This window comes from Magnolia sinica, chromosome 4 (assembly GCF_029962835.1).
Source record: "Magnolia sinica isolate HGM2019 chromosome 4, MsV1, whole genome shotgun sequence".
In the NCBI taxonomy this organism is placed as follows: Eukaryota; Viridiplantae; Streptophyta; class Magnoliopsida; order Magnoliales; family Magnoliaceae; genus Magnolia; species Magnolia sinica.
Window position 1 is genome coordinate 36,714,697 of NC_080576.1, and position 25,264 is coordinate 36,739,960.

Here is a 25,264-nt window from a genome sequence, read left to right on the forward strand (position 1 = left end):
TCTAGGTAATCATGAGGGTGATGGATGACATCACCCTAGTTATAGCCACCCTACCCTAGCTATAGCCACCCTACCCCCTAGCCTTCTTACAAACATTTATTGCTAGCCACCCTCCCTTACAAGTAATCATGGCCTACCTAAGCTACTCTCTCTCCTTACAACCCCCATCTTCTCTCTTTTCTCATCACTTTTCCCAAGCAAGAGAAGAGGCTCACGTCCAAGCTCCTCCAAGAGAGAAAAGTGATATTGGTGGCCCACTTCCCATCCTAAAAATCCTTCATCCAAGCCATCCACTTCTCATCTCCCTCCATCAAAGTGAAGCACAAGGAGATCGGCTTTCCAACAGACTAAGAAGATCGACGGTGGGTGCTCATTAGGCTAGATTTTTCATATTTTGATGATGGGCCAAGTGAGGCCTACCGATTGATGGTGTGGATCTCACTTTGGACCCTTGATGTGGCCGATGGACCACTTTGATCCTCATGATCATTCCATGATGGGGCCATTCTCCATGGACCCCATCATGATGTTTATTTTCCATGTATGGATAGGGTCATCTAGACCTTACATTTGGTGGAGAAAGGATCTCCACCGTTGAATCCTTGATTTGGTGGGCCCACATGTATTGGGACCCACTTGATGTATGATTGAATGCAAGGGAGGGCTCATAGTGGCGGAGCCCTCCATCACACGGGTCCCACTCCCTCTCTCTCTCTCTCTCTCTCTCTCTCTTTCCCTCTCTTTTCCATATATTTTTGTGTGTATGATGATGTGTTCGCGTGGCCCACTCGGATGGACCCCACTTTGATGTATGTATTTCCCATGCCCTCCAACCCCTTCTTTGGTGGCCCACATCCATAGGTGGGGCCCACCTCAATGTATGTATTATGTCCAGACTGTTGGACGCTGGACGTTGAATGGAAAAAACACAAATATGAGCTTGGTTTAAGACACATTTGGGGTGGGCCACTTGTATAGGCTCCACATTGATGTATGTGTTCAATCCATGCCATCCATCCTATTTACCAACTCATTTTAGGCATTGAGCCAAAAAATGAAGTCCATCCGATCTTTAGACAGGCCATAGCGTGTAAAATAGTGGTTTCTACCATTGAAAGTCACCCAGACATTTTTTATGCGCCGAAAAACATCGGTTATTGGACTCGTTTTGACGGTCTTGAGCCAGGGTGGATTCTTTCGATGCGGGCCCCATACACGAAAAACCTCAGAAAATGCGATTTCAAAAAATAAAATAAAATAAAAGAGGCAGCAGACACTGCTGCTGCCAGAGGCCTGCAGGCAGCGCTTGCCGCGTGAAGGCGGGAAGACGACTAGGCAAGGACCCATGGTCCCAGCCGTGGGCCCCACTATGATGTGTATTTGTCATCCAATCCGTTCATTTGGTAGGCCCCTTCCTGAAGTGAGCCCCCCTTCAAATATCGGCCCGATCTGAAACTCATATGGCCCACATCATAGGAAATAGTGGTGATTGAATGGCTGTCATTAGACCCGTTTGGGCATCTAGAAGCTTTGGGTCAATATAAAATTTATTTTCCTGTCTATCCAGGTCCGTGCGACCTTATCAACAGGTTGGATGGAAAGCAAACGTTATGGTGGGCCCCCACGTGGGACCCACAATGATATATGTGTTTTACTCCCACTGTCCTGTCGGATGGTGGAGCCCACAAGTAATGTATGTGTTTTAGTCACACCGTCTAGGCTGACGGTGGGACCCCCCTCCACTAGGACATATGTGCTTTATTCGTGCGTTGTCCATCTATATGGGCCCACCATGATGTATGTGTTGTATCCAAGCCATCCAACCATTTGAAGGCTTGTTTTAAGGCTTGAGTTCAAAAATGTCACTGATATAGTATCAAGTGGACCACATAGCAAAAGTAGTGGGGATTGAGCGTCTACCCTTGAATCCTTTTGTTTCACAGAAGTTTTGGATCATTAGGAAATTTGTTTCCTCTTAATCCAGGTTTGTGTGACCCTATGGCCAAATTGGATAGAAAATAAATGATACAGTGGGCCTTGAGGATTTTAATGGAGGAAATCATTCTCACCACTGTTAATTGGAGGGTCGTCCAGTTGATCTTTTGATATGATTCATTTATATGTATATATATTTATTATATGTACATATGGATGTACTTGTGGCCATCCGTTAAGACCCATTTAATACACGTAAGGCCCATGTGATTAGGCCCATTTTGATGCCTTCTAAGGCTCATGGGTTATGGCTCATTGCAATGTACATAAGGCCCATAGATGCGGCCCACTTGATTTATATAAGGCCCATGTGATGCGGCCCATTTTATGTATCTAAGGCCCATGGGTCGAGGCCCAATGGGATGTCCTTAAGGTCCATTGCAATGCGTGGTTTGTGTAATGATGTTTTATGGTGGGCCATGCCTTGGGAGCAATGTCGGTTTGACGTCCACATTGTAATAATGTTGGTTAAATGTCCGCATTATGACTCTCCCTTGGGCCCATTGATAGGCCCATACTTGTTATGTGTAGGCCGTCTAGGCCCATCTGCATTGTAAGATTAGTCTATTACTTTATAACATGCTTAGTATAGCTCCATGATTCATGCCCAACGCATCATATGCATGCTTAATATGAGGAATGTTTGATCATAGCATAAGCCGTTGGGCTGAAATATTTACGGGACTCCTTATGAGACGGAGTACCCCACATGATCGCGTGGTACTCGCAGGATTGCTGCATGATTATTCGGTGTGACTCATGCATCTCGCATATGTGTGACTTGATCACTGCACGCGCTAGTGACATCAGGGTCGTGACCTCTACAGACACATCGTGGATGGTCGTATCGGATACCGAAAATATTGGTTCTAGCATTGTGGGCACTTAGGATGTCCTTAGGTGAAAATCTCATAACCTTTTTGGTACCAAGAGTTGCTCCAATATCTAGATTGAGTGGATACACGAGTACCAGAGGGCCGAATACTAGTAGGCCGCGTCTCTCACTATGTCGTGGTCGGTTGAAAGGGGGTGTGGCCTTATCGGCCCGAGTGAGGGGGCTATAAGCTAGGCTGAGTTTGACCAGCTCGCAAATGAATCCGCTATCGACGAGCCGGGTAGGTATTGGCAGACTACTGGGTAGGCAGATAGTGAGGTCTATTCCACTTACTTGGCTGTGCAGCTAGGGAGGACGCAGTCAGTGTGAAGTGTATTAGACCCCGGTAATATCCAGAGAGGGACTGTACTGATATGTGTACTTGATAAGGATTGGCATGCTTGCTTTGCATCTCACATATGACATTTGGCTACATAGGCCTCGCATCGCATGACTCCGGTATGGCCGATAGCATTCATGTCTTGCATCACATAGTTTTAGTACCGTTGATAGCATTCATAGACTTACCGCATATTTTTACATTACTCTGATATTGTATACTTGGCACTCACCTTGCGCACACACTTACACCACCCTCTAAGCTTTTGTAAGCTTATGCACGACTGTTGCGTGCAGGTGTCGTTAGATAATAGCAGCGCTAAGGTAGGAGTGCGTACCAGACTATTTTGGATCTTTTGATCACCCTGTATTTTTCCTTTTTAAATCGTACTTCAAGTTTTTAACATAGTGGATATGTGGTGATATTGTTTTGTGACTTGGTTATGCTTGTGGTTATGCTTCATTACAAAAAAAAATCATACTAAAAGTCCTCCTTGTAGGATCCCAAGATCAGAATCTGGCAAATTTACATGCTCGAGTATCGACTAAAAATCTACTTGCTCGGCTATCGGTTATAAATCCACATTGCCGACTATCGACTATAAATCTACATGCTCGTCTTCGCAATTAGGAACCTATATGCTCAAATATCGTATCTACTAAGTCATCATACACAACCACCCACAAATAAAGCCAAAACGACGCTTGTCACTCTATGTACGACTCCTCATATGGAGATATTGTCGTAATATCCTCCTCGATCACAGTAGCATTCACTTTCCCTTTCTAATTCTCGCATTAACTATTAGGAAACAAAATTGATGAACACACATGGAACGAGCTGACCTCCCTCAATTAGAAATTTAAAACCTCTCGCTCATATATCAGTTCAAATCTGCTTACTTTCCGAGCTCATAAACATAGAACTCAGTAGTAGGGGGCAATTGTTATGGGTGGAATCAAGCTGACCTGATGTATGAGACACGTGGAAAAAAGACCATCAGAGCAGGCCCTCTGAGCTACCAAAGGACTAGCGAAGATGAGTTGACAAGGAGGCTCAATGGACGAGTTGAAATAGTTGACCAAGCTTGGAGATAAGGCTCATCAACAAACCTCGACTACCTTGACTATGGATGCCTACCTTGAGCTATCTCGACCTCGGATACTAACCTCAACCTCAAATACCGACCTCGACCTCAGGTATTGACCTCAACTTCAGATATTGACCTTAACCTCGGATATCGACCTCGACCTCGGGTGCCGACCTCTACCTTGGATACCGACCTCGACCTCGGAATTGAAATATTTGGAGAGAATCTTGTGACATGAAAAGATAAAATCAATCGAATGAGGTTATAGCCGAAAATCATGCTGTTCGAGGAAAAATCAGAGATATTCTCAAAATTAGATTCCAACTCCAATACGGGACCTTTCAGCGTATCCAACAAATTCACTCAGATACGTAGACCGCCTAAAAAGCTTATAAATATACCTCCTGCCATGGGTAAAGGGTACACACAATTATCGCGATTCTACTACGCCTATTGTGAGTCCATACCCCTGACTTAAACATCGGAGGGTCGTCGACTACAACCAGCACTCCAATGTCTCCTTGTTCTTCATCCATTTACAGGTACTCAGCGGCTCGTAGGAGGTGAAGCAGGATCGACCCGATTTGAGCAATAAAATTTTCCATTAGAGTGGCCAGAGTTATTTTTAATGCACTGATCTTTTATGCATATGGTTTGTTTACACCCGGCCAATCACAACCAGATTGAATGGCTCGCAATATGCCAAGTGGCAAGAATGCCACATTTGGTGTAGACAAACTCTAAAGGGAAGGAGGTAGATGCATATATATATATGTATATATTTATGTGAGGAGTATTAAATGCTAGAGTCCCATCAAAGCATCTCTCTAGCAATAATTAAATGCTATAGTCCCATCAAAGGAAACTCTACAAAGCTTCTTATCAAGAGGTCCGGTGATGTGAAGATTCCAACAAAACTTCCTATGCAAGATTCTAGTAACATGAAGACTCCGGTAAAGATTCATATGTAAGAGTCTAGTAATGTGAAGACTCTTACAAAGCGTATAATGCATGTTGCAAGATTGGAATGGTAAGAGGAGAAATGATCACTTTTATACTCATGGCCTAATGTAATAGGCCACACTTACATGGAAACTCAAGAGAATTTACATAGCAGACTAGCTTGATCTCTCACGTTGTTGTACGTTATGCAAAGCTACAACCTCCCTAAGTATATGAAAGTAGAACATGAAGAAGAGTTCCATACCCTCGTCAATACAAATAAATCAATTCTCTTTTCAGATCAACACTGCATATTAATCATTAATCTCTCATGGACACGTATCTCTTTATTTTATTCTAGTTTATCTCATTATCGCTCGCCAACACAACATTGCTCATAGTATGGGGCCATTGTTTTTATTCCTAGTTCCTTATCCATGGTATCCTGTTGAATCAAAAGGAAGATCACTCAGTTTCGAATGGAAGGCTAACTGGCTTTCCCGTTACGTGCTAGGTGATTTCGTTGACCATTTTTTCATGAAGCTTAGTTCACACTAGACGACAAATATATAGTTGAATCACGATTGTCTTGCTACGTGCTTGGTTCTCACTAAGTCCATGAGTGGATTGTCACCCCCACTGGCCATCTCGTCACGGAGCCCAATTCCAACCAAGTTACAAATAAATTGTCGAAGATCCACCCTCCATCAACTGTCTTGCCATGAAGCTCAGTCTTCGATCAAGCAATGAACAAATGACCATCCTGCACTTCACGATTGTTCTACTATGAAGCTCAATCTATGCTGGTGATGGACGAATTGTCGACCCTCAAGTTAATTGTGAGTGTCCATATTGTAAAATCATTAATAAAATAATTTTAGCTTTTATCTTCTTTATCTATTATTCTATTGTTGAAGTACAATTGTAATCACGCCAATATTGAAGTCCTTTCAACCAAAATACAAGAAAAAGAGTGCATTTGAATGAAAAATCGTCTCCTTCGTAAATTGCATGATCTCATATGATTGGTGGTTGGATAGATGAATGATCTTCACAGATGTAATCTTAATTGGTCTATCTTAGCGCCTGGGGTCACAAGGCATTTAGTTCGAATCAAGCCACATTCGGCTCTAACACGCTTAACACACACACACACACACACACAGGGATAAATTTATGCTAAACATAGTCATCATAAGGGTTCTCACCTAATGGACGGAGTAGATTTCACGTATACAATATGATGGGCCTCATAGGTTGAGTGTTATATCCTATGCTTATATGGGTGTTGTCAGCAATTTCAGTCACAACCTAACAACACAACTCACAAAGTGAAGAAAATTTTGATACTCTAACAAACTATGGTGGATGATAGGTTGTAACACCCTGTACCTCTGGTACATGGGTGTTACCTCTGAGAACCACGTTTATGGAACTAAGATCGATTAACGAAGCGACCTAAACTTTACATATGTAGGTTGGGACTTCCAGTCAATAATAAAACCGACCACCAAGAGCTAAAGGAGCCAAATCGAACCCAGCACCAGTCGGAAAGGTAAAACCCAATAAACACTTAAGTTAAGACAGCTTATAGACAAGTTAACTAAGTCACGTTGGCACAATACACCCACTAACAACCCTGGAGGAGTAAATTATGGCCAACCGAATGAACAATGTGCTCTCGACCGCTATTTAACCGTTGAGGCCAACTATCAGGCCAATCCAGCTGTTAGTTTAGTGTACACTAGCTAGATAAGGCTTAAAACAGGTGATGCTACCCACCTGGGCCTCGCATGTGCCCCAAACTGGACCGGGGCCCCTATATAGGGACCCCTAGACAAATGAACAGTGTAGATTTATCATAAACATCATTCTAGACCTCGCACAAGGTGCGTGTGCACCTTATACTGTTGTGCACGACGTGCACTAGACTAAGGGGAACGGTCAAACAATCTTTGACCGATAAACTCCCTCAAATCTCCAGGGACTCTCCCGCCATTTCAAGATTTTGAAATTTTGAGCTTCAAGCCCCAAAGTGAGCCATCCTGGCTACTTTCCGGACAATCTGAACCGTCCATTTTCCTCGTGGGGTTCGCTCGACCGAAACGGTATAGGGGTTTGGACCCGTGAATAGGAACAAAGGAGATGGGCTTGGATAGTCCATTCATTTCATGTGTGGCTAGGATCCGAGGGAGAGGACCATCAGATGGCTTCTCTTGCAAGCCAACCTCCACATTACCCAGGTGATCCAAGCCTTCCACGAGCACAGCTGGGGAGGGTCCTTTCATGGCCAAAAAAGCTAGGAAGGGCTATAATGGTGGAAAAAGCAAAGTTCCATTTTTGGTCTCAGAAGAGCTGGCACGGCCGTCAGAGGTTTCCCTCCCTTGCCTATAAATGGCACCACTACCCTCCTGATTCCAGACATAAAGAGAAGGGAAGGAAGGAAAGAAGGAAAGGAAAGAGGAGATAAATAGAGAGAGAAAAGAGGAAAGAAACAGAGAGACAGAAAAGAGAGAGAGAGTGTCTGGCCAGGTTAAACCGGCCGAACTCCTCCTATTTTCTCCTTCATTCGGAATGGAAGTCATCCGTGATTGGTGGCCATGTTGGTCGTGAGGCATTTTGACAGAGCCAGAAATGAGCTCTATCTGAGGCTCTGTCATGGACTGAAATCCGGTCTGCAACAGGCCTAGATTTGGGCTGCTAGGAGTCCCTTATCTAGGCCCTGCAAAGGACTCAAGCAAGCCGTAAATAGAGCTGGGATAGGGCTGATTTCTCCAGTTTAATGTCAGCTGAAACTTATAGCTGAAAGTCGACTGAAAAACCACTCGAGAACGGCTGTCATGGGTAGCTTGAAAACTGCCGATTTTCAGCCTTAAGGTTAGCTGGAAATCAGCCATTAACAGTTAATAATCCTGCTTTAAAAAAATAGCTGGGTTCCCAGCTTGAAAAACGGCCACAAAGCAGCCCGCAAACGCCCTCCAACCGGCCCTACAACATGCTAAAAACAGCCCTCCTGGCTGGATCGTTAACTGGACTGGGACAGGGCCAGATTCAACCCAAAAAGTAGGCCTCTATGAAGGTTCTAAGCAGACCGAAATCAGGCCTGCAATGTGGCCGACGCAACCATTGGATTGCACCATGGGTTGAGGCCCAAAAACGGCCACCGTTCAGGCCAAGTCATGGCTGAGGAACGGGCTAGAAAACAGGCCGTGCATAGGCTATGATCTTAGTAAAATACACCATAGATGGGCCTGAGTTTGGTCGAAATCCAGGCCTTTAATCAAGGCTGAAACCAGTCCTCTGATGGACTGTGTAACTGTGTTGAAAATGGCATCCTGCCTGGCTGGGGACGTCCTTCAGTTGGGCCCAAAACTGAGCCTCGATCCGAGCTACCAATACTTCACCAGCGGGGCCATGGATGGGGCTGGGAAATGGGCCAACCGCACCTAGCAACAGGTGGGCCGCTTTCCACTGGCCAGCGAGCCCTGCTCGTTTGCAGGTGGGCCTCATCTGGGAAACCATCCCAGTGGGCCACGCCACCTTTAGTCTGTGGGCCTCACCAAACATCAGGGTGGGCCGCACTTGGCCAGTGGGCTGCACCACAGGAAGTTCTATGGGCCACACTCAAAAATCAGGTGAGCCATACCATGCATCAGTGGACTTCATGAAGCTCTAATAACAGGAATGACTCAGGTGGGCCACCCACAATAAAAGGATGTGGGCCGCACCATGTACAGCAAGGTAGGCCGCGCCTGGGATAAAAATCCCATTAGGCCACACCATGTACAGGTGGGCCACACCAAATCTAAACATCTGGTGGGCCCACATTAACCCACTGTAGACTGCACCACCTCAGCACTGTGGGCCCCACCATGAAATGCTGTGGGCCTCGCCATACAAGACTATGGGCTAGCCCCGCTTGGGTTGGTATTAGACACCACAACTGGGCCCACTTAGGCCCAGTCTAGGCCTTGGTTATGGAGATAACCGGGGCCCAAAAAAATGATCAAAGGCTACGGACTATGATAGTTTTTAGTTACGAACATAAACTGTATCTAGATTGCTACGGCTTAAAACTGTAGCTAAAAAGTGCCCAAACCGTAGCTAAAAGATAACACCTCCGCGTTCATATAACTTGCGATAGCCCCATAAGGGACTCTACGAGGCCCATTAAAATGTGTGTACTCCATCAGATACATCTATCCGTTTTGAAAGAGAATGTTAGGGCAAGAGCTCAAAAAGGAAGCAGATCGAACGCTCAAGTGGAACACACGGTAGGAAATAGTGGAGATTAATACCTATTATTAATTGATGGTATGGTTTAATTGAACCTTTGATTTGCCTAGATGTTGGGGTCATTCCCTAAAAAAATACAAAATTAATGGACGGAGTGGATATATCAAATGCATCCCCTCGCGCCCTCTCTCTCTCTCTCTCTCTCTCTCTCTCTCTCGATCTCCCACGCCCCGTGTGAATGCGTTAAAACTTCTTCAACCTTCTATAGAAACCCCAACCTCAGATTCTTCCTCTCTGAAATTTCAAAAACAGAAAAGAAAGAGAGATTAAATAAGATCTCTCTCTCACGAAAATCGGATCGGAGAAAATGAAGCAGTCACTGTAGCGGAACGATAGTGTCGACGAGGAGCAGCTCAGCTTCTTCTAAGCATCCTTTAAACCTCACTTCTCCCAATACCAAACGCTCCAAGGTTCTCTCATCTTTAGGGTTTCTCTCTCTCTGTTTTTTTCTATTTTCAGCATTTTGATTTTGATGAGGGATTTGCAAAACATCAGATGGATATTCCACCTCCGCCAGACGATGCCGGCAACACTAGTTGTACACTTCAGAGCGATTTGTCTTCTCTTCAAGAAGGCCCTCAGCTTCCCTTCGATCTGACCCCTGTCAGCGTGCTGAAGGAGAAATTTGCAAAACATCAGATGTGGTGAATCGACACTGTCCTCATCTTTAGGTCTGATCTCATACTATCTATTTTATTTTCTTATATTTCTCTCTGTACTTTCTCAGTTCTCATCTTGATGACAGTCTGCTCATTAGGATCATAATGTCAAGAACCACATCTGTAGTGACATTGCATGGTTTCATTATCATTACAATTTACTGTTCCAAAATAAACATTAGATTGGTAGAACTAAGTGATGAAAATATTGAACAAACTAGGAAAAACCTAAACCTGTTTTTCCCAACAAACTAAATCCTCATTTAATCAATTCCATCGCAAAACACTCAGAATCTGATAGTCATATTTCATATATTGGATGGCTAAGATTGTCATATTGAAGTCCTTGAGCACCATGGTAATCCAAGGTGGGGCCTAATTAGTAGAATATTCCTAATCATACTAAATCAACGATCAAGATCACTTGATTGGTGTAACAATTGTCAGTCCTGTAACTTTTTTTTATTTTGTAACTAGGTCATGGGAAAAATGGTTCAAACGGTTGGTACATACATTAAACCTTCAAAGCATTTAAACCATATCTATCAAAAGGTAGTTTATGGAGACACTTTGAGGGTGTGTTTGAAGTAAGTTTGCATTGAGTAGCATGGTCATTGGATCAAATGGAAGGTGATGAGCTCATGTCTTCATAATGAACAAAAGAGTTCACTTGCCATTTGGAGCCACTTTCATGTACTTCCTGCATTCCGGTCAATGTGAAACAGGTTTCTATGCTTTTTTTTAAAAAAATTGCTTTTTTTTTTTTTTGTTTTTGTGTGTGTGGAGTATCTCCAGATTCCATCTGGTAAAGAATGATAAGAATATGCGATATGGGTTTTTTCATTCTTTGCTAGATTCTCTTCTATGGTATTGTGATTATTGAATCTTTCCTGGGTATGCTTGGCTGTTTCTGTTTTTTATTTAATTCTGTTTCATTTGGGTTTGATTTTGTATTGATCATAAATCAGATATTATCTTCCACTGCTTCAACTGAATCAAGATGAGAGGAGCCGATGGTGCATTGCCAACTATTGAGGCCAGGCATCCGTCGGCGAGACCGCCGTAAGCATCTTTCTTATATTTTTTCACATTCGATCTTTCTCCTAATTTTGTGCCATTTAGAGCCCAACTATAAGAAGTAAATTTCAGAATATTTATTTTTCTTTTTAAAATTGCATTGTTTTTAGTTTTTAAATAGAAAAAGAATAGTTTTCGCAAGTAATTTGTGAATTTTCACCATAAAAATATGTTGATGCATTTGTGGAGCAGGCATGGATATGATTACATTGAATTATTGTACAAGGGTGTGAAGGGTTTGAAAACAAGAAAATGGTAAGTGTTTACTTAAGTCAGGCAAATCATCTTTTGGACACATTGGATGTATGCACATCAGCTGGACGCATCCAAATTGTGGTCCTCATTTCCAGAAAGTTGTCACCTTGATAATATGGCCATTGGGAATTTTGAGTGTGTTATGGACTATTGATAGCCCATTACCATTTTTTCTTCTCTGCTTTTAGCATTTCATCCGCCATGAATGTAGCATGCATTAATTGCAGAGTCCGGACTGTTTCCTCATCCAAACTTTTATGGCTTAATTTATCCACGGTGATAATTTTGTTTATTGGCAATTTAATGATGGCTTTTTAATTTGGATGGTCGGGATTATTTTTCACTTAAAAATTGAACCACAAGAAATGGGAACTTCTGCTTAGCCTCAGTCATTTGGTTGTGTTATTCGGAATTGATTGTGTTATCATTTGGTTCTTCCTTAGTAATGATATGTCTGCCAGGAAGTTATTGGGGAGGAGAGGCTCTGGAAACTACTATTCTTTACTAAATTTACCAAAGGCACAAGGGATGATTTACATAAATTGTGAATTTGTCATTGCTTGAAATTTGAATCTCCAGTGCTTTAGATGAAAAATGCTATGAAAGTACTCTTTTGTTTTGCTAATTCTTCTATTCTGAGGTCGGCACCATTTTCTGGTAGGTACTAGAAGATGGCTGATGCTGAGGATATTCAACCTCTTGTGTGCAATAATGGAACTGGAATGGTTAAGGTACCATGTAGGACTTTCTATCATAAAAATTGTAATTGAAAACCAAGCTCATGATGTTTGTACAATACTATTTGATCTCATTTCCTACAAGCAAGGCCCATAATTCAGCAATCCAAACCATCAGTATGATTGTCCCCTTTATGGATGACCCATGCTCATCTCCCAATTGGAAAAACCCCGACCCTTTAATAGTTGGCCAAATAAATGGACAGTTAAGAAAGAAAATGCAGCCAACCTTCACATTCAATGGGAAAAAGCCAAATATTATATAGCTAGGATCTTCCAATATAGGGTACTTTTTGTCCATGATGTCCATTGTATCAATGGTTTTGGGATCACTGAAGCATGTGCCCCACCTGTGCAAACTGAACATATTGTACAAGCTCTCAGCTTAAGCATTGTATAATACCTCCTAGTTAAACCAATGACCAGGAGATTCCTCAACATGATATGCTCTATTGCCCTGATTTGATAGTTCAAAAGGATGAAGAGTTTGATGGAAATGTTTCGAATAGAGTTAAAGAGTTGGATGGGTGGGTGAGGAGGAGATGTGCCTATATAGTGTTGGGGTTGCATGCGAATGAAACATGGACGTAGATTTTTTGTTTTACTCATTTCTCTTTCATTAGTAGGTGTATTTCTTTTCCGATAGGCCAGCGGTAGAGCTCTGTAGCCATTTTCTCTAGATAGTTACAATAGCTCCATGGAGGTAATGTTATCTTATCTTGCCATGTTTTATTTGTTTGATCGATTTGTCACTTTCTTTTCGATTTGTGAACAAGGCAGGTTGCACCGGGCGACGTGGTCGAGAAGATTGTTGAGAAGAGGCAGAAGAGGATGATTAAGAACAGGGAGTATGCCGCTCGATAAGGGGCCAGGAAGCAGGTGGGCCTGTAAAATCAGGTGGGACCTACCTTGGTGATCGATAGTGTTTGTCTTGCAGACCCAGTGTTTTAAATAGCGGTAGCATGATGCAAAGCGCTCAGCCCTCTATAGCGTGTAGCGTAAATACATAGCGTGTAGCGTAAGCTACACGATACTTTTATTTTTTTAATTTAAAAATAGGACAAATATAATAAATAGTGAAAAAATAGAAAAAATATAAAAATTCCTAAAAGATGATTCATTTTATCAATTATAAGCATGTTTTAAAAAGTTATTGGTTATCATTTATCAAAAGCCAATCCACATATATGAGCCAAATCAAATAATTATCGCATCGACAACTTTCTAAGCAAACCACTTTAATTAATAATGTCTAATTGAAACCACAAGTCACAATTATAAAAAGAAATAAAAATCTCATATGTTAAAAATATTAAGTATAATACAAGTGTCACATTCCTCAACATTAGAAATAAAGAAAATGTGAAAAAAATAAAAAATAGTAAAAGAAATGCTACATAGCACTATGGCCACGCTACGCTATGTAGTGTACACTACGACCCCTGTAGCGTACTCTATAGGGGATTTACGCTATTTGGGTTGTTACATAGCGCTACGCTACGTAGCGTACGCTACGAGCACTATTTGAAACACTGGGTAGACCCCACTATGGATTGTGATCGACAAAAGATGCCCTCCAGTGAACAATAGTAGCCTTTCAATCAGTAAACTTACTTATAGCATTAACATGTGGACCATTTACTTTATTTGATTTCCAACCTTCCATTTCCAAGGTAGGCATTGGTTGCTTGGTTTCTCCACTATTTTTTCAACATCACCCATCCACATTGGGGCAGACCACATGAGGATCAGGATCCATTTTGGGTGTCTTTACCTATACAAAATTCTAGCATGGACTAAAATGCCACTGGCTCTGATTGAACATTGCATATTTTCTCCCGCTGTAGTAATTTGGAAAAAAAAAAAAAGAAAAGAAAAGAAAAAAAGAAGAATCCTTAAATCATTTAGTTTTAGTAACTACAAAGAATCATGGTTGCATTAATATTCTTATGGGAATGCTTGATTGATTGATTTTCAGGCGATGTTTTGAGCCATAGAGATTGGGTCCTCTCGGTCCCTTCCATCGGCCGCTGCATTGAATTGGGTGCCGAAGGATGGGCTTGGACTGCTTAGCCGATGCATATACACTGCTAGCCTTGGATCTACATTAGATGCCAACTTGAAGGTATGAGTATTGTTACTTGTTTTAGAATTCAATCTTTTGGTGGCATCAGAATTAAGTTTGGTGATTGATCTTGCTATGTGTTGTTTTTGTCTCATATGCAGAGGGTAAGGTTCTCAACATCAATCTTATTTAGCTTGAGCGTTGGAGTTGAGTTGCTGACTCCAATGTTTCCCCAGTATTTTTTGCTTCTTGCAACTATAGCCAACATTTCGAAATCAATTAGTCTGGCTGCCTACCTAGCAACCGGTGTAAGGTTTCAACCTTTTGTATACTTTTGATTCACTAATATACAGGCCTGTTATACTTACATCAAGTTGATGGTAACAACATAAGGGCCTGTTTACAACACCCCTAAACTTTAGGCTGACCAACATGTTCACTGGTTTGAATGAGTATGCCATGGTAATGGGTCTGACCCATTGTTGTGGCATTTCATTTTAATGATTACATGTTCGAGGAGAGTGTTTGTCTGCTCATTAGAGCCACTTGGTTTGTGCCTCTACCATTGGAGGCTCAGGAAGAAGTCTCCTACGAACAAGAAGTTATCTATCAGTATGAGGATGAGGAAGATAACGATCTGGATGATGAAGCTTACTTTGCCAGCTCCTAAAACCTTCGTATTGGTAATCGTAGGTGTTTTATACCTCTTTAGTATATTTGTTTATTCCTAGTGAGATTTTTGTCTGTTGATACTAGCACTCTTTCTAGCATTCAATCACTGCATGATTGTGCCACATGTGCAATGTTTATGTGCATGCATACAGGTTGATATATTCCGCTAGCATCTAGAAATTGACTATTGGATTGAAGAACATTTTCCCCCACTGAAGATCTGTACCATTTTTTACAGATATCACAATGATATTGATGTTCCCGTCTTATTGCAAAGTTGCAATGAAGGTTTCTTTCATTTCTTTTGCTCTCATATGTTTTTGCTTGGATATCCATATGCTTATAAATGTGTCAAACAAGTCTGTTTTAGACTTCATATGGTAACTTTGCTTTTTTGACATTTAAATGCTGAGAAAGAAACCATTAGAGCTATTAAAAGTAAAATTAGGAGTTAGGGGCATGCTAGTGGAGCGATCTGAACTGTCGATATGATGGACTCCACTATAAATTATTGCTAATGGCGAGTTCTTCTTTGCAGATGCTTTCAGACAACCAAACAAGCTGTAGTTGTTCATCAGCCAAGCAAAAGTCATACCCAAATCTTGCGTTGTGACTTTGTATTATTTGTATAACCTAATGTTGTGTAACAATGTTGTGTAACAGTTTAATTGAGTTTGTTTTGAAAACTTTAAATAGATCGTTGTTAAATGTTTTGTTGGTATTGTGGAGCGATCTGAACTGTCGATATGATGGACTCCACTATAAATTATTGCTAATGGCGAGTTCTTCTTTGCAGATGCTTTCAGACAACCGAACAAGCTGTAGTTGTTCATCAGCCAAGCAAAAGTCATACCCAAATCTTGCGTTGTGACTTTGTATTATTTGTGGAACCTAATGTTGTGTAACAGTTTGATTGAGTTTGTTTTGAAAACTTTAAATAGACGGTTGTTAAATGTTTTGTTGGTATTGTGGCTTTCATGATTGATTGTTTCATGAGTGGATTGAATGAATGGATTAGTAGTTTAAATAAATATTAAAAAAATTAAATATTTTTAGCCTCAATTTGTAACCAAGGCTTGGATTTAGCCTCGGTTGTTGAGAACCAAGGCTGAACTTCTCGTGGCTAAAGGCTTTAGCCTCGGTTGTTGAGAACCAAGGCTGAACTTCTCGTGGCTAAAGGCTTTAGCCTCGGTTGTTGAGAACCAAGGTTAAAAATAGATTTAGCTTCAATTGGAGGCAACTGAGGCTAAAATTTGGATTTAGTCTCACTTGAAGAACCGAGGCTATAAAAGCCGTTTTAGCCTTGGTTGCTAAAACCGAGGCTAAAGCCTTTAGCCACGGGGATTTCAACCTCGGTTTGGATAACTGAGGCAAAACTAAGACTAAAGGCTTTATGCTCAGTTTTTAACCTTTTTAGCCACAGTTTTAAACAAAGGCTAAAGCCCCCTTTTCGTGTAGTGCTAGGTGGAGCTGATATTCCGTTTCTTCTAATGACAAGCTGCTTGAGTGTATGTGAAATCCAGTTAAGAGTCATCCTACATAGATTAATTGCATTTAGCTGATCAGATGAAAAACTATCTACAATAAGGCTAAGCTGGAAGTTAACTAAAGTCAACGCCGGTTACAAACTGATAGTATGAAGAAATTGTTTTGTCTAGCTTTATCTTGCTTAAAACCATCTTTCTTACTTTGTTGATTTTTTCCTTCTATTTTCTTCTTCTTTCTATTGAAACTCGACACCAATGGAGAGAACAATGTATGCTAAGATTGTTTACACAATGCAGGTATTCTTGCTTCATCATGGAAAACAATGAATTTTTGGGTTCATCAAAGCAGGATTCCCCTGAAGAACTTCCATCTCTTTTCCAGAATAGAACATCCCATTCAATGCCCGGCTTCGATAATATTGGAAACAGTGGTGGCCTGAATTATCCATATCAGCCAACTGTGACTCCAACAAATAATCCTTCACCCAATCATACATCGGTTAAAGTAAGCCAATTTTTCAAAGATCAATACAATTATCGGATCTTAAATGAATTTGATATGATAATTATACTATGTGGAAAAGGATATTGGTTCTTAAATTTGTTACTGTCTGCATAACATGTTGGCAGTGCACATGCTTGTTTCGATGTGTTTGCTACCGATGCACGGCTAAGAATGACTTTGGTGTTAGGCCTATCTTTATTTAAATTTATTGTTGTTCCTCTTCTTCTCATGTATTTATTTATTTATTTATGTCATTTACAACAGGTAACAGAAGCATCAGCCTATCCAAGCTGTGCATATTCATCAACGGACTCGGATTGGGGTTGGAATTGGAATTACATTACTGTCAAGCATAATTCAAAAGCCTGTAAGCTCAGCTTGACTTCATGATTTAATATTTAAGTTAGATAATTGGAAAATGTTTGGGGTAACATGTGTAGATCCTGGTTAAAGGCATTACTCTCCCCACTAGAGGTGGGAGTTTTGAAGGGCCCTAACTTTTACTAACAGACACCTTGACCATGTGAATGACTCTACCCAATTCATTGGCGGAGTTTAGTTGAAATGGTTGATCTATTCTGTTTTTGCAAATTTAGTTGGTATTGCTATACCTATATTAGTTGGTATTTTGAATAGCTGAATGTTTATTTTGTCTTTGGCTGTTGCAAAATTTGCTTGTTCAGAAATGAGAAGATCAGTGTATGCTCCCTCGAGTATTGTCTTTCTTTTTTATGTCATCTCATCATCGTCTTTCTCTATAATTTAGTTCTTCAATTTCGAAGTGTAGCTTTTTCATATGACTACATCGTTTGTATGATGAAATTGATTTTCAACCATGTGCAGTAAGCTTTCGGATCAAAGCGAAGCTAAGAATGGGTGTTAGTTGATTGCAAATTGATAACTAGTAGAGGCACATCCATGGGGTTCTTGCTTGCGATTGTTGAGAAGCTATTTGGCTTGCGAGAATGCATTGGATTTTGTTATCAATGAGAACTTTAAATAGACATATAACTATTATGTTGGCATTGTACTTTTGTGAATGGATTAAAATGACTGATTGCATGAATGAATGATTGTGTTTGATTGAATGAATGAATGATTTAGTCATAAAGTATTTATCTATATTAGCTTATATGAGTTGATCTATTACGGCATATACTACAATGGTAAGAGATACCATTATTATATTATGTTTATTTTTTAAAAAAAATAGGCATTAGCTACGGCTATTAACCGTAGCTCTTCATCTGGAAATCGTAACTATCAATGATTTCAGCCTATTGCTACGGTTCTCGTTCTACTTTTAGTTACAGATATAATCCGTAGCTGTATAAACTTTACAGTATGGAAATATTCCTACGGATTTAATCCGTACCTATTATTTCTATAGCTACGGATTAAATCCGTAGCTATAGCCTTAAGACCTATGGCTACGGTTGGGCTACAGACTTTAACCGTAGCCATAGGCTTTTAGCTACGGCTTTTATCCATAGCCTTTGCCTGATTTTCTGGTAGTGCGGGGCCCAATTTGGGCCACTTATTGGATCAAGATTTGGTGCGCCTGGTTACCACAAATTCTGGCCCCAAATGCCCTATTTATAGGGCCCTCCAAAATTCACACAACTCCAATACTTTAACCTTAGAATCTCTGGCTATAACTGTAGGTGATCATTGCGTGAATTGAACCAAGGCGTGCACAGGAACATGAACAAGGGACGGTTAGGAACTCTTCAAGGTGATGATTTTTCTTCCACTTGAGTTTTCCATCACTACGCTAGATTAAGGATAAACTTTTATAACATTTGTTAATGATAGGATTATAACATTTGTTAATGATATCCTAGGAGTGTATAATCATTCAAATTATTGGATTAGAATATATGTTCCGTTTAGACATTGGCCAACTATTGCTTATAAAATTTAGTAGTAATCAAATTCTGTATTTATTTTACCACATATCATGGGACCAATCAGTTGAATTGTTTTACTCTACAATATGTCTTAGATTCTGTTAAAACTGCTGATTTGTTTAAAAACATGATTCAGGCGCATACTTTAGAACTTGATAAGATAAGAATATATGATTCTTGAACCAGTTGTATAAATGAGTTCTACTTCACATATCAAAGCATGCCTGAATCCTCATAAAATTGTATTGATTTTAAGTTATACATCATTTGAAACCTCTCTATGAAACTCCTATTAAAAGAGAGTCCGAGCTTAGGGTGTAACGGAACGGATGTGACGAATGGACCCTTAACATGAAGGTTATGCTTAGTGGAAATTGAATTATGGGGCTCACCATTTATGGAGTGATTCCACTTACCTGACTGTGGAATGAACCACGCTATGTTTATACTCACCGTTGTTTACTCGCATTGATCCATACATACCGTCTTGCTTTGGTCGCTGAATTTAATGATTTCTATATTTCATTCCTAGTCAGCATACGGTGGTAGTTCCCTAACACTGAGAGTTGATTGGCCCCGTGTTGATGGGTTCTATACACACCCTAAGGCGGTAGCCTCATGAGCCGAGGATGGTGGTATGAGACCTATGCCCGAGCTGTTGGCCTACGCTGACAACTAGCCCGCGTAGTGACCTTTGAGCTTATGTAAATTGGCTGATTGTAACTGGAATAATAATAGTTTGGCTAATCATGCATACATGGCACAAACCAGCATCTATTGCTATCGTACGTGATGTACGTATTTGTCCAACTGGATTTTTTCCTAGGGGCAGAGACCGACATCTATTACTATCGTACGTGATGTACGTATGTGTTCGATTGTATGTTTTTCCCAGGTCGATGATTGCATGGGTGACGAGCCGACTTCCGCATAGATGTGCATCCCCAGGGCGATGACTGCATTCACGCATCCATGCACATAATAAGACTGCATCTGCTATGTTTTGGATTGCCTATATGTTTTATGTTATTTCTTGTCTAAGGCGGCGGTGTGTAATCTTGAGGGGAGATCACACTGAGCTGGCCACTCATTCATCAATGTTCAACTATATAGATGAGACAGCATGAGCACTGAAGAACGCGGGGCGAACCCGGGACCTGCTACCGCTGAGGAGGAGTATTACGACAAGGAGTCGCAACAAGAGGCGGCTGCCTACTTCAGTTTAAACCAATAGTTTAGTTATTATGGTTACGTTTTGGACAATTATGTTTTTGAGATTTTGTATATGGGCCCAGCTGAGTGGCCCTGAATATTCATTTGAGTTGGGATATATTTATGCTACGTTTGTTTTCACAAATCGCACTTTGATAAATTATCTATTTTGATCATTATTTCGAAAACCGAGGCGTTCCATAAGCAAGCAATCAAAGACACGAATTATAAACAATTAGAAACTATCGAAATTTATGGGACCTGATTTATGTGTAAGACGAAGGAAAAAATAAACTTATTTGATCATCTAAATATTGGATTAGTAAACTTTTATTCTACGGTTAAAATGAAAAACCTCCACAATTTTGCCTATTAAATACCATCGTCATGGAAGGGCCAATGAAATGGGTAGATAACTGATCAGTGCATAGCTAAACCCTTTTCGAAACCCAAACCTAGGCCCATTTAGTCATTGACCCTCAACAACTCAAAGGAAAGAAGCTAAAGGAGTTACCCAAGTCTCACCAAAGCTCCCAATGAATTTTGGGAGCAATTCATGAGGCAGGCGGCTTACGTGTGTCATTACAAAAATCGATGTCTGCTAAGATGGAGGAGAGAGAATTCTACCCCTCACATCGATTGTATCGCTTAGGCTAAAATGACTACTCTGCCCTTGGGTTTCCACAAAGTTACATTCTTACCACCCCTCTCAACCAACGTCAAGATGCCACATAGCACACCCATCCCCTTGACCAATCACAACCTTCCTAGCCATCTTTTACTCCAAACATCACCAAAATTACCAAAATGCCACCATCCACACCTATAAATACTCCTCTATTTTTCATTTCCTGCATCCACACTCATTCTTAAGAAATGGAGTAAAGGAGGGAGAACCTTAGCTCATCCCATCCATCCACCAAGGAGAGAAAGAGAGTGCAAGGAAAGAGTCATTCCAGCCCACAAGCAAAGCTTGGATGTGTCCAAATCCTAGTTTCCTGAGCTATCGAAAGGCCAATCTATCCACTCAAGTAGATCCTTTCAACAATTTGTTCATCCATCCTTTAAAAAAAAAGAAAAGAAAAAGAGTGCATAAGCCACCGATCATTTGCATTCATCTTCATATCAACATTTGCATAATTATTTCCTTTCTCAACCCCCCTGCTTCTCTAATCTATTTGAGTGTATGCTTTAAAGCTTGTCGGATTTCCAAATTTTGCCACATCAAAAGTCATGTTGAATGGAGTCTTTTCTATTTCTTTATTGTCTCTCTTAGTTTGATAGACCGCCTCTGTTTCGATCCCTCGCTCTAGCTCTTAAGTTGGATATTGCACATCCTCATTCGCATCAACCTTGCATTTTTCATAGCATATCTCTTCTCAACCCCTTTTCTACTTAACTTGATTCAAGTGCATACTCGATGGTTTTCTAGTTCTTAGGATCCCGCCACATCAAAAACTTGGACTGACTAGTCCTTTTTAAAATCTTTATTGTCTTTCTCAAGTAAGTGGGTCCTGACGAAACGTCTTTATTTCAATCCCTCATTCCTACTCCTAAGTTAGACATTGCACAATTGTATTACATATCATCCATTCACTGTACAATTTAATGCTAGGCTAATCAAATCTCTTATAATTTATTGAGTTCTGCAAAGTAAAGACCACACATTTGTGAGGGATGAGAAAGTGCCTAATACTTTCCTTCTTTGTCACCGTAGTTCCTTAGAATCTTAAGTTGTAGATCATATGTCATAATAAGACAGGGAATCTTCGGACTTTCTGATTTCTAAGGATTTTGCAGGTTTTTACTGACTGTGGAAATCTAAGTTAACTGGCTGGTGTCGATTGCAAGTTAAATATTTCATATCCCAGGTCAAACCGCAAAACCACACAAGTAAAAAGCTTGAAAAGAACCCATAAGCATGATTCTGCAATCTAATGTTAACAGACTCACCCGAGGAAACAATGAACAATCATCTGAAAACCATCAAATTTATATGTGATGACCTATATCATGGTTGGATCGGCCTAATTTTTGGGGCATCCAAATTTCATGATAATGCTCACTCAATTCACATGTTGGGTGTCATATGCACACTTCAGTGGCCCCAAGCCCAACACTTGTCCTACTAGGCCTCTCTAGGAATTTGCAATTTTTTTAACAAAAAAAAAAAAGAAGAAGGATTTTTACTACAAAATTCCTCCCAAGTTTTCATTTACACTTGATTTTACTTGCTTCCGGTGCTCGATATTCCTAGGTGAAATTATATTACTACCCTCCTTTGCCTTTTCTTTACAACAAAGTAGAAAATGAAAAGTTATGGCCCATGTGGCATGTCTCTCATCCAATCCATCCAATCCAATAGATGCAAACCAACATTATTATTAGATGAACCAAAAAATGGCAGATCCATTCACAAAGTGGGCCATTCCATAAAAAGTAATGTACATCGCTCAAAATATCCCAATTCAAGTTAAGCCCATCCAATGATTTGATTGAGATGATGTTTTATTCGCGTTATCACTATAGTGTGGGACATACATTGAATGGGTTGGATGTTATACACATACTACGTGGGCCTCACAAGTTTTGACTTTCACTGCTTTTTAAAGAAAAACTAAATGGTGATATTTTTGTAATTTCATCACTCAAAAAGTATTTGCAGGCTTTATTCAAACCTAATGAATCATTTTGCTGTAAATCCCTAAAAAAACTAATGCCACTGCAGTTCTAAATTCTTTTTGACGAAGAATTACCAAAATTTCCTTGACTATTAGGGCTGCACAGTATCAAAATCCAAGTATTGTCATGGATGTGTGTGAGATCCAGCCATCTTTTTGGCGAGCATCAAACTTGCAAACGCAATGGTCTAAACAAACAGGTCGGTCTACTCAAGTTAGGTAGAAATTAATATTAAACTGTAGACACATCTTTCAAAACGAAAATAAACTACAAAGCAAGAATCTTTAACACCTCCAGGAAACAACCAACGGTCCCGATTGGCGGATCTTAAATCCAATTTATCAAATCTGGGCTGATTACCTAAGCCCCATGGGAGCTCTAATTGCCTGATTATCTCCATAAAATGTATCCAGCCGGTTCAAGGGAAGCATACAAAATTGAGTAGCTAGGTAGAAAGGAACCTTACCTGACCCAGAAATATTTACTGGAATGAATTGACAAATCTGAAGCTCAGCCAATCAGAATCGACTGAACATCCAAGTCATGCAAGAATCCTAATCACGTGCCACTCTAATCAAATTGCTTTTATATGGTTCATCCGCACCCTCCAGAGCTTCTGAAAACTCCTGCATGCAGCAATAGGTGTTTGAAATGACACCTAATACCTACAATTAAGGGTGTACACGAGCCGAGCTAGCTCGGTTAGCTCGCTCGACTCGACTCGAAAAAGCTCAATTTGACTCGGTTTGAAGCTAAGTTCGAGCCAAATCGAACTGATTTTTTGAGCTCGAAAATGAGTTCGAGCCGAGTTTGAGCAAGCCCCAGCTTGACTTGACTCGGATCGAATCCAGCTCGAATTTAGCTCAAATCAAACTTGGATCAAACCAGTTCGGTGACTCGGTTACTTGCTCACCAATTGTTTGATGAAATGACTCAACGAAATGTGGCTGGTGGCAAGGAAGGTATGTTACATACCCTCGATATTCTATCCTGAACGAGGGTGTTGGCTGAAAACAACTATTGTACAGTGCGTCCAAACAAGTCCTAATGCAACTTGACTCAAGCCCTAAGGGTTCGGACCAATTGTCAACATTTGCAAAATCATGCTTATCGGAGGGAGCATCAGTTGTTGACGAAGGAGCATGACGAAAGGTGGACGGTGCAGCAACATAAAAAGGGAACACCTCAATCATACCTCATAGCGTGTATGTATGAAACAAATACCTTTTTTCCTCTTTGTTTTTCTTACTTTTTATGTTGCTTAGAAGGTGTTTGATAAAATTCCTGTAAAACCATTGCCTCTATTTGTAAAACAGTGGAATTTTGAAGTTGTAGTTCAGGTGTTTGTGGAAATGCCTCAATGATGAACTCAGCTCGATCTTGGCTCGAACTCGGCCCGAGCTCGCTCAAGCTGCTGACCGAACTGAGCCGAGCCGAGTTTGAGCTAAGGTCAGCCAGTGGCCGAGTCGAGTCAAGCTGAGGCCAGCTCGACTCGGTTTGACTCGATGTACACCTCTCCTACAATTGTCTTTAAAATGTCTTTTTTTTAAATATTAAAAAAAATAAAATGATGGCCCTTGCATGAGAGGCCTTTGTGGTTTGTATAAAGGACTTCGCACATAGCCTCATGATGGCGTAGGAACATTCCAGGGAAATTGGGAAGAGGGGTCAAGAAGAGTCTATGGTAGCCAGGGGTCAATGGTTTCTTTCCGAGGTGCCTAAGGTATCATAAATATTTCTGACAATGCTGAGGTGCTATCCAACTCAGGAGACCAAAACAATCTACTGAAGAAGCCATAAAAGTCAAGAGTATGGTTGGAATTGGAGATATCAGACTATCCCTTTGCAAGAAAAAAGTATTTTGCTCTTCTTTTTTCCTCTCACATCTCAATCAACTGAGTTTGTTTTCCACTCCACACATCCCTTGAACATATATAACATTGATCTACATTATTTCTTTTGTCATTCTTTATACACATAATTTCTTTTCTTTCGCTCACCCAAGACCTTGAGTTCCATGATGTAAGGTTAGTATCATAGCCTATCTCATATGCTGCATTTTCCTCACATCTTTTTTTTCTTTTCTTTTGCTTACCGGAGGCCTTGAGTTCTATAATGTTAAGCTAAGATCATAATCCATCTCATTTATTGCATTTTCCTCACATCTTTTTTTTTTTTCGCCTCTTCATTGTCATCTGGCTCTGTGAAGTCAATATGAAATAGCTCATTGGTTTTACCTGCCCGATCCCTCATGGGTTATGCCGAGTATAGTTAGATACTGTTGAAATTTTATAAAAAAAATTATAAAAAGTCATAAAATACTATGAAATAGAGACTATATGTTGTGTGGACACAAAAGTGTGCCTAACCCATTTCTCTTTTGTTACCGAGACCTTTATTCAAAATTTATAATTACAGGTTAATCGCAAGAGTCACTCAAATAGATGGATCTCGAGGTTCTTTGAT

At 40.5% G+C, this 25,264-nt stretch overlaps 1 long non-coding RNA gene across 3 annotated transcripts; it reads left to right on the top strand.

Moving 5' to 3' along the window:
- The first annotated feature begins 11,358 nt into the window (after positions 1-11,358).
- Positions 11,359-15,968, top strand: LOC131243029 (uncharacterized). 3 transcript variants are annotated; one of them, XR_009169813.1, is made up of 6 exons: positions 11,359-12,259; positions 13,042-13,162; positions 14,244-14,390; positions 14,492-15,019; positions 15,155-15,290; positions 15,799-15,968. It is a non-coding gene; the product is annotated as an uncharacterized LOC131243029 (long non-coding RNA). The 3 variants fall into 3 exon arrangements; XR_009169814.1 differs by having other exon boundaries at positions 13,046-13,162; XR_009169816.1 differs by lacking the exon at positions 15,155-15,290 and having other exon boundaries at positions 11,364-12,259.
- The last annotated feature ends 9,296 nt before the right edge of the window (positions 15,969-25,264 follow it).